The following is an 8921-nucleotide window of genomic DNA, read 5'->3' on the forward strand; positions in this document are numbered from 1 at the left end:
GCAAAACGACAATTAAGTTCGGACAGCAGCCACAAAATTAAGTTTTCGACTAGTATAGGAAAAGAGAAGATGAAAGTTGTGATGTTGAATAGCTTGGGAAGTGAAGCATAAAATAGTGGTATAGCAAAAAAAAAAAGGCAATTAGGTTTTGGAGTAATGAAATAGGGGTAACTCATGTGCAAGAGAGCCCTAAGAATAAACATGTAGAATCCGTAAAAAAAAAAAATAGAATCAGAGAATTTTTGGAAAGGGATTAACCAAAAGAAGAAAGAATAAATTATTTCTAAAAATAAAAGGTGGGTCACTTGATCAAGCATGTGAGCACTTAATGAGTTTATGGGAGCCGTTAGATTAAAACCGTATTAATGGCTAGGATTTGGTGTCAAATTTAATTTGACACCTTGGTGTCATTTGATCCTATCCCTATATATATATATATATATATATATATATATATATATATATATATATATATATATATATATATATATATAACCTCTTTCAACTCTTTTGGGCCGGCCTTTTCGCTTTCGAAAAATACTCTCAATTTTCAATACAAATAACACATTTAACAAATAGATAAGAATAATTTTAAGGACAAAACTTAGGTACAATTCTTTATGTGCTTTTCGTATGGTTCTTAACTAAAAATACATTTTTTTTTTATATAACAAACTTTGAGAAAATCATGGATTTAAGGAAATCATGGTGAATTTAGTTAAGAACCATACGAAAAGCACCTAAGGAATTGTACCTAAGTTTTTTTTTTCCTAATTTTAAATATTAAAAAAATGTAACAAACACGATATGAATATTTATAAAGTTTATTTCCTAATTTTATATATATGTCTGGTTTTTTTTCTTTATCCTTTAAAAAGTGTAACAAACTAGATAAGTATATTTATAATTACGTTTTCATATTCCCAATTATATTCTTAAACTACTTTTTCTATAATAAAGATTGTTGATGATGTCATTAAAAAAAGAATTTATTATATTTTTTGTTATATTGTTGGTGTCATTGAAATAATCTTGGTTTTTTTATTTGTTATAACTTGAAAACAACAAACATTTATATTTTTTAGTTTTAATCAAAATCAAAATTTCATAAAAAAACACCGTTCATAATTTTCAAACGTTAGCGCAATAAAAAGAACGAAAAAACGTGCACGTGAGTGTCCGTTATAGAATTTGGGAGTGAAATAAGGGTTAGGGGTTGAAAGGAATTTGGGGGTGAATGGGAGGAGAGGAAGCTCACCAAACTGACGGAAACATTTGATTTTCATTTTAATAAATTTTTCTGGGTTGTTTTTAGGTTTGATTGAAGTATTTATGAAGTTGGTGAACATGAAGAGGAAGAGGAAGAGGATGAAGAAAAGTTGAAATAAACTAGATCGCCAACCCGTGCACCGCATGGGTCTTTTAGAGTTGAAGATGAAAATATTTTTTAACCATTCATATTATATTTTTTATGATATCTACATTACGGTTCCAATGAGATTGAGGTGTCTCATGAATTGCTTGTACTATTTAAAAATGATTACATAGGTGAGATAAAATAGATCATATATGGTATCATGAAAAACCTACATAGAAATGGCACCAAAATTTTCAAACTTAGCATACTACATATATACTGTGTTCGCATTTTGATAAGCGAACAAATCTATCCGTGTAGAAATTCACATCCATGAAATAACTACTTACTACTCCCTATGATTTACTGCATAGCATGATCTTGTGTACAAATATTATGTGCCAAAAACCAAAACAACCCAGCTGTTAGTTCCAATATGATGTGAAAAATTGTTACAACCCTGGAAATTCCAATTGGACTTATAGCATATAAAAACACATGCACCTAGATAATTGGATTAGAATTCTAATGCATTCACGTTTTACTACTTTCTGCTGTAACTGCCTTAGTGATTTAGATTCCTTTTTGATGCTTTCATGAATGTACTGATAGTACTATTAGTTCCCATTTGGGAAAGGAATGAATAAGCAATGAAAATTGAAGAAAGTATTTAGCTTAGTATAGCAGCTTTAATTTACAAACCTTATTACTCTCTGTCACTCTCACACTGATATTCCTTTTCATTAAGCTATTATTAGTGGCCTGCAAGTTTACTCTCTGAAGTTGCCAAATACATGAGGAATTTCATTTGGAGTGGCAACTGTTATCAACACAAAATATGTACTCTTTCCTGGTCAAAGGTTTGTCAATCCAAGGATACTGGAGGGCTTGCAGTCAGAGACCCTGCTCAAGTCAACAGAGCATCTCTTCTCCTTCTTACTTGGAAGCTAATCACATCTAATGAGCAGTGGGCCCATATTTGCAGGGCCAGGTTCCTTAACAACTACACCCCTAAATCACGAGTATTACTTTTCCCACCCTATGGCCTTCTCGCGCGCCCTGCAAAAATTCCAAAAATACCCCTGGTCCGGATTACATTTTCAGTACAATATTGTTAGTTTTTCCGGAACATAAATTCCGGACAAATATGGTATTCATATTTTGTGTCTTTCTTTGATGTCAAGGGTCTCTGTTGACCGTTATATGAACCTCACACAAGCTGCAATGCAATTGCAGGGTTCATAGGAACGGTCAACAATGACCATGACACCACAAACACTCCTAAAAGCTACCTAAAAAACTTAAATTTTTTGAAGAAATGTAAGAAAGGATGTGAAGAAGAATGAAGGAAAATGTTGAAGATCCAAGCCTTTTTATAGCCTAAAACAAGTACTAGGTGATTTGTAAGTAAAAGAAAACGTGTTTTTCATTCAAAACCGTCCAAAAAACGCTTTAAAACTCAACTAACCGGCCAAACCTTTTGGTGAAACGTCACTGGCCAAGTTGTTACTGAGTGCTTCCGGATTATATAATCTGAAATGTATGCAGTATTTCCAAATTATATAGTCCGAATGGCACCAGAATAACATAAATAATGAATCTTTTGGGAAGGTGGTTCGAAGAGGAGCTTTTGAACTCGATCTTGCCGGCCTGCCAACTGACATGTTACGATCGGCAGGCCGACATGATCGAGTTCATAAGAACCTCTTCTTATGAACAATGCAATCAAATCATAATTTTCATAACAATAAATACCAAACTTATTTTTGTAAATCTAGAAGGACTATCTATATATTTTTGACAGCATGCTCAGGATCTTCATAATGCCGTCAAATAGAGAGCTAACTCATCCATTCACGACAGCATTAGAAAGATCCTGAGCTTGATGACAAAAATTTGCATGGTTTGCTTTGGTGTGTTTGTGTGTTTTGCTGGTATTGAAGATCAAAACCGGAGAGGGTGTATTTATAGAGGTCCTTGGATGTTTTGGACCACATAAAATCTTAGTGCAATGTGGTCCATACAAAAGAATCCTATGCTGAAGCAATCCGGATTATACAATCCGAACCAACCCTCACCATACACAACGTCCCAAGTTTCACTTTCGGACACCCCATTATCGTCTTTTTCCGGAATACGTTATCCGGAATGCATGTGTTATCCGAATTATATCTTCCGGACTGCACCGGAAGCTTTAGGCCGGTGGTCTGCACCACAAAGAAAACGTTTTTCAAACGTTTTGGGCAGTGGTCAAGTGTAAAAACACGTTTTTTGACCGACATTGATGGCCTCCCACACGTTTTTTAACCCCCTCCCCTATAAATATGGTTCATTTTCTCAAAAATTTTCACACCTTCTTCTTTCTTCTCTTCTCATCTTCTACAACGATGTGTTTCCATCGTTGGCCTTTCATAGAAAGAGGCCTCTTTGGAAAAGCATCAGGGGTCATATGATCGGTCAATAGGGTGGGGGTCAGTTTGAATCTGAGATTGGTTTGCCTGGGTGTCATGTTGACCATCATGGTCTCTTGTTTCCTAGAGGCCCCTGTGCCCCCTCTGTCTCCCCACCAACAGATTTTCTTCTTCACCGCCATCTTCTTTCCTCCCACCCTCTTTCCTCTTCATCAGTGGCTGGAGTTAGAGCTGGAGCCACTGGTATAGCTTATGTAATAGGATAGGATTAGAAATAGATTTAGGATATTATGTAATAAGCTTAAAAAGCTTGAAAGCTTGAAAATTATTGTAATGTATTGTTCATATATTAATAAAATGATTTTTTTTATGTTTTTGTCTTTTTATTTATGTTTTTTAGTTTATTTGCATTTTCTTTTACGAATTGTAGACCTTACAATTGCAAAAGTTCTAATAAAACACTGTTCCGGAATATACAATCCGGATATTCTGCAAATAAATCCGGAAAACAAAATCCGGACAAGGGGTAAAATTGGAAAAAAAATAGGGTGCGCGAGGAAAGGCATAGGATGGGAAAAGTAATACTCCTAAATCACATTATATCACCTCATCTGTTTGGCCTGGCCTGAAGTCCAATATCCAGTAAATTTTTTACCACTCTATCTGGACTGTGGGAAATGGCAGAAACATCAGATTCTGGTCTGACAAATGGCTAGACTCACCTATAGCTGAGCACTGGAATATTCCCCCATCTTTGATCTCTGACATTGAGCTGAAAGTGGCTGACTTCATAGTTAATGGTACTTGGTGTCTTCCTGACTACATACAACAAAAAGACCCTGCTTTAGCTGCTAAAATTAAAAGCATCACCCTGCCTGCAGATGATATTCCTGATGTGCTCCATTGGATTTCTGCATCTGATGGTCAACTTACCAGCAAAATTGCTTACTCCTCCTTGTTTGGCAATGGACTGAGAGTTTCTTGGACCACTCTTCTTTGGAATAGCTACATTCCTCCCTCTAGAGCATTTATCACATGGAGGCTTCTTAATAACAAAATTCCTGCTGATGAGAATCTGAAGAAGAGAGGGTGCATCATTATGTCTATATGCTGCTTCTATTTTAAACAGGCTGAATCCTCCTCACATATTTTCCTTGATTGCAGTATCACTTCTAGACTATGGGACTGACTTAGTAAGGGGGATGGACATTCCTTTGAATCTCTCTACTTGTCAGAATCTGCTTCTTGGCTCCATGGGACAAGGCAGCAAAATGGTTTGCCAAATCTTGAACTCAGCGATCATCCATACCATATGGGCCATATGGGTTGAAAGAAATCAGAGATATTTCCATGACAAGCATCAAGCCATGACCACTTTGTTTAACAATATTTTGGCAGAGGTCAAGCTTAGCTATAGCCTCTGCTTAACCAATGGCAATTCCAATATGCATGACTACAAAGTATCTAGGTTGTTTGACATCCCCTTCATGACAAAACAGGTCACTATCAGGCAGGAGGTCCATTGGTGTCCACCACCTGCTAATGTGATAAAGCTCAACTGTGATGGCTCAGCTTTAGGGCCACAGTCTTGTGGTGCAATTGGCATTGTCATCAGAGACTCCAATAGTTCTTTTCTATGAGCCATTTCTAGTAACATTGGACATGCCTCAGCTCTTGAGGCAGAATTTTCAGCTTTTCTGCTAGCTATTGAAGCTGCTATGGAGATGCAGTTGACTAATATATGTCTGGAAACTGGCTCTATTAGAGTAGTTAATGCTTACAACAACAACGCAGGGATCCCTTGGCAGATGCGAGCAAGGTGGTACAACTGCTTGAAGTTCTGCAATAACATTGAAAGCTCTTGTGTTCGTGTGCTCAGGGAGGGGAATCAGGTTGCGGATGCCTTAGCCAAGAATGGACAGGGTCTTGCTATGTTCTCCTCGCAATGGTGGCCCTCACCCCCCACCTTTCTTCTGGCTCTTCTCTATAGGGAAAGTGTAGGGTTAGCTTAGTCTAGATTATCTACCGATTGATTTTATCCTCCCTCTGTTTTGAGGAGCTTCTGTCTCGGTTTTTATGTTGTTTTTGAATTGTTTGTTGTAAGTGGTTCAGGCGGCACCTGATTTTTTAATACATTTTTAGCTTTATAAAAAAAAAGCTACTATTAAGATCCTATCGTTTGCCTCACAGTTAATGTCACAATACATCATTGGTGAATGGTGATCATGTTCTTTCTTTTTGAATAGAAGATGCACATCAGTATTTTTTTTCCCCTAAAAGCATAGATGTCAATGAAAACTAAACAAAAGACATCACAACTAACTTTACAAAGACAACGAAGCTTTAAAAAATGAATTTGACAGAGGGAAAGATTATCACTCATTTACAACATCTTATTATAAACATCTTCTCATCATTTGAAAATACAAAAATCTGAAAAGTGATCTAATCAAGAGAATGAAATTGTTTGAAAAAATATGGATTGAAACATTAAAATTTTGTCCTTGTCCTTGTCGATACAATGAAGTTTTAACAGTCCTTGTCCCTGTAATCAATAAATGGAAGGACTAAGAAATTTTTTGAAACAATTGGTGCAAAACAAATAAAATTAAGAACGGATAAAAGTTCATTGTATACTGTCCAAAAACAGGTTGCTAACTCACCAATACATGAACCTTAAAAGTAACATGGACACCATAGGACTTGAACAAACAAAAATAGCAGCAAATAAGAACTTTCTGCTGCACCAAAACCCCACCAAAAGTGTAAAATTAGCAGCATAGAATAACATGTTGCTGCAACAAAACCAGAAAATAACTCTACAAAATAATCTAAAGGCCTGCTCGTGACTAAAGGACGAAACACCATTATGTACAAACAACTAAAAACGCACAAACCTACTCCTACCAGCATTCTTGGTTATCCAAAACAGATGACATGAAGCAATAACTGGAAAACCTTCTGCAAACGGATCAACAACAGCCCTGCAGAAACCAAACAAAGCTTAATTCATAAACCAAACTACATGTTGTCCTGTCACCGTAGATCCTTCCTTTGCTAGACAATCTGCCTCTTGGTTTGCTTCCCTATTCAACATCTTTCATAACCAACATCAGATTTTATAAGTTGTTAGATTATAATCTCAGTTTCCACGGACTCTCACGAAATTCAAACGATGTCAAAACAGGGATGCATGATTTGGCCATTAATTTAAACCATAAAACAGTAAATTAGCACTAGATAGATTGCATATAAAAGACACCGGGTTGAAGCACCTATATATAGAAAAAAATTCATGAACAACTAATTGACCATCTCAATTTGCATGGGTCTATTTAACAGCACAATTGCATTGAGACATTAGTTTTGACAGCAACACATCTTGGACATTAGCTTCATGGTGTTAGTATATTTTTCTTTGTTGCTGCTCAAATCATGTAGATCCAATCAAGTACTTTAGACTTCAAAAGGTGAGCTCAAGTATCTGCAATCATGTAAATTAGCACTGAAATCAAGTATATCTTGAAGCAATTAACATTAATATGGTGAGAAAAGAGCCTTCACACTTTTCCCATATGAATAGGCCAAAGACACCAAACCTGCATTATCAAATCACCATGATGTATTAGATCAAGTTTAAATTAATTGGTTTATTTCATACTCTAGAATTTAATATAGAAGGAACATGTTTAAAGTGAGATATTATATCACTCACGTGTAGCTGGCTTGTGCCAATGGATGAAAACAAATTTAGAATTATGCAGCACATGAAGTTATACAGACAACATATGTCTACATAAATATTGGAAAATTAAGCATGAAAAAACATATATAAGGAGCTAGTAAGCAAGCAATACACATAAGCATCAGAAAATTTGATTAGAGGACAAAATATTGGTGTGTTTGAAAAGAAAAAATAGCCAAATTATCAAAAATAGATAGAAAGAGATAAGAATACACACCTATTATAGAATCTCCCATGTAAGTCACCAAATTATCAAAATTTACGAAAGAGATAAGAATAGACACATATGACAGAAACTATAAAATGTATAGCTTCAAATTTAAAATCTTTCATTACATTTTGTAAAACTCATCACAACATTTTTAGGTAGCTTAATCAAGATTATAAGGCTGAAAGAGCAGAATATTGTAAGTTATGACACATCATAGATTCAATTTTTTAGCTTAATCAAGATCGTAATGCATAACTTTAAACCTAAACCGTGGAAGATAAATGATGAAACATTTCCAAAACTCAGTTGAGTGTGGCAGAGAATCAACCATCAGGCAAATATGTGTTGAAAGTTCAATGAAGCATTATAACAAACAGGTGGGGAAGGGAAAACTGTAAAAGTAAGCAAAAAAACTAATTCCGACAAAATTGGGTTACCTTTGTTAGTTATATCTTCTACATCTTGTGGTTGGTTCCTGTTCTTAGGAATATTTGCCAAAGCTGAAACAAAAACCAAAACAGCAACCATAAGTAACAAAAACAAAGTAAACTGCAAAGTAAAACATTATGAGCAAGCACAAAAACAGGCCTCGTCTCATAACTATAGCTCATAACTTTCTATACAACACTTTGATGACTAATCTAGAAAATGGGTAGCTTAAAAATTTCACAAATGAAAACCAATAATTTTGAGTTGAAAAAGTTCAAATACATAAAGGATTGATCATATTCTACACTCACAACATTGAAATCTAATCTAATCATACTCAAATTAGGTCAAAACAATCAAAATTAAAAAAACTCAACCTCTTCATCATCAAACTTGCAGATAGTTTCATCAACTTCCCTCTTATTTTCAATTGTCCTTTATGTATCGATTCATGCTTGCAGATAGTCTTCAGCACCTTCTTCTTTGGAAGCTGCAACAACACAGAAATCTAAAATCAAAACCAAACAATCAAAATAACAACAACGATTCAATGATAGAGAGCAAACCTTTCACCGTTCTGGTTTTTCTCTTGGAAGAATTATCTTCGCCGCCGGAATCGTTGCTGCGCTTCCTGTTCCCACCGAAAGCCAATCAGAAATTTTGGGAAGGTTGCCGGTGGAATCATTAATCACAGCAGCAGTGTCTCAGAGAGAAGGAGAGAGGGAGAGACCTGACCCTGCGGTAATACGTGATTGCATAGGGAATTTG

General features: G+C 35.5%; 1 long non-coding RNA gene across 1 annotated transcript; it reads right to left on the reverse strand.

Moving 5' to 3' along the window:
* Window positions 1–6117: 6117 nt before the first annotated feature.
* On the reverse strand, window positions 6118–6752 carry LOC146937524 (uncharacterized). Its single transcript, XR_015033283.1, has 3 exons — window positions 6676–6752; window positions 6432–6563; window positions 6118–6313 (listed from the first exon to the last, which is right to left on the reverse strand). It is a non-coding gene; the product is annotated as an uncharacterized LOC146937524 (long non-coding RNA).
* Window positions 6753–8921: the final 2169 nt, after the last annotated feature.

Source organism: Medicago sativa, chromosome 3 (genome assembly GCF_051527215.1).
Source record: "Medicago sativa cultivar Bolivia chromosome 3, Bolivia_mono, whole genome shotgun sequence".
In the NCBI taxonomy this organism is placed as follows: Eukaryota; Viridiplantae; Streptophyta; class Magnoliopsida; order Fabales; family Fabaceae; genus Medicago; species Medicago sativa.